This window comes from Mandrillus leucophaeus, unplaced genomic scaffold, assembly GCF_000951045.1.
Source record: "Mandrillus leucophaeus isolate KB7577 unplaced genomic scaffold, Mleu.le_1.0 Scaffold222, whole genome shotgun sequence".
Lineage (NCBI taxonomy): Eukaryota > Metazoa > Chordata > Mammalia > Primates > Cercopithecidae > Mandrillus > Mandrillus leucophaeus.
The window spans coordinates 2,682,549-2,684,335 of record NW_012102277.1 but is presented as its reverse complement, the minus strand read 5'-3'; the positions used below and the strand labels follow the sequence as shown (position 1 = coordinate 2,684,335).

At 53.3% G+C, this 1,787-nt stretch overlaps 1 pseudogene across 1 annotated transcript; it reads right to left on the bottom strand.

Annotated features, from left to right (window-relative positions):
- Positions 1 to 361, bottom strand: LOC105540576 (annotated as a pseudogene). The gene has a single exon (XR_001006211.1). The product of XR_001006211.1 is annotated as a ubiquitin-conjugating enzyme E2 L3 pseudogene (transcript).
- Between the last annotated feature and the right edge of the window lie 1,426 nt (positions 362 to 1,787).

The window sequence follows — 1,787 nt, the reverse complement described above, 5'->3', positions numbered from 1 at the left end:
CTCGGGCTGGGGGTCATTCACCAGTGCTATGAGGGACTGGATTACTTGGTCGGTTTTGGTTGCTGGCTTCCAGTTTTCAGCGCTAATTACTGGCAGACAGACCTGCCCCTTTTCGTCGATGTTCGGGTGATAGATCTTTGTTTTAAATGTGATCTTCCGTGGTTTGAATGGGTACTCTGCTGGAAAGTTGATTTCGATTCTGAAGGCCCCCTTATCATATGCAGGGTTGCCAGGAACAATAAGCCCTTGCCAAGTCAATAAATTAGCTTCATCAACCTGGATGTTACGGAAGTTTTTCATCCCACATTTGCGGATTTCTTCAAGCTCCTTCATCAGCCTCCTGCTGGCCGCCATCTTGGATTTGGTCAAAATTTTTTTTTTTTTGAGACGAAATCTCACTCTGTCGCCCAGGCTGGAGTGCAGTGGTGCCATCTGGGCTCACTGCAACCTCTACCTCCCGGGTTCAAGCGATTCTCCTGTCTCAGCCTCTCGAGTAGCCAGGAACACAGGCGTCCACCACCACTCCCAGCTATTTTTGTATTTTTTAAGTAGAAACAGGGTTTCACCATGTTGGCCAGGCTGGTCTCGAACTCCCAACCTCAGGTTATCCACCCTCCCAGGCCTCCCAAAGTTCTGGGATTATAGGCGTGAGCAACCGCGCCCGGCCCACGCCAGCTTTTAACATGCACGTCTGTTTCGCAGGACTTGGGGCCGCGAGCCTTCAAGGGGCACTCTCCCGCAATGCCCACACTCCAGGTGCGGGGAAGGGCCGCGGGACCTTGGCAGCTGCATGGTCCAAGGCGACTCCTGGCGGTGCTAGGACTCCTACAGGAGCCCAGCCTCCAGGAGCACGACCTCTGTCGCCAGGGCGTTAGGCTCCGGCCTACCGCCCCAACCTGGAGGGAGCTGTCAGCGCCCACCTCACTCCCACCTGCGCAGGTGGCGACAGCCCGAGGCAGCTATGAGGTCACTGCTGGTCTTGATGTACCAAACACACCGGCTGGGAGAAATCCCCTTACTCTCCCGGGTTCCCCAAAGTGGATCTGCCAGAACAGGGGAGATACTGACTTCCGCCCACCAAGCATGGCTGAGCAGTCACTCCATGGGTGAAGTCTATGAAGTCCGGTCAAGACAGCAAGTTTGTCAGTCAACACGCATTTAACCTCCACATGTCTCACCTGTGCAGCCCTGAGTGAGTTCTGTGTGTGTCTGTTGGGCAAAGGGGAGTACAAAGCAAGCTCAGACTCCACCTCGGTCCTCTAGTGGCTTCTGGTCCTTGACAGTTATTTTGTTGTTGTTTGTTTGTTTTGAGACAGGGTCTTGGTCTGTCATCCAGGTTGGAAATGCAGTGGCATGATCACAGGTCACTGCAGCTAATTAAAAAAAAAATTGTTTTTTTTTGGTAGAGATGGTGTCTCCCTATGTTCACCAGGCTGGTCTTGAACTCCTGGGCTCCTTTGATCCTCCCACCTCAGCCTCCCAAATTTCTGGGATGATGGGTGTGAGCCCCTGTGCCTGTCCTCTCAACAGCTTTTTATATTATGACCATTTGTCCCCTCCACTCCGACCACCCTCCATGCTAGAACATCTGCTCTTCTCAGAAGTGAAGCTGGTATCTGTGTTTCACTGCCCACTGATCCCAGGCCTGGCTGGCCCTAATCCCAGCGTCCCTCAGGATGTGAACAGAGCAGCAGCAAGCCAAGAACAGACACGTGGTGAGGTTTCCTGGAAGAATGGGAAGAGCATTAGGCAGGGAGCTTGTAGGCTGTGTTCTGACTCCAGCTCGG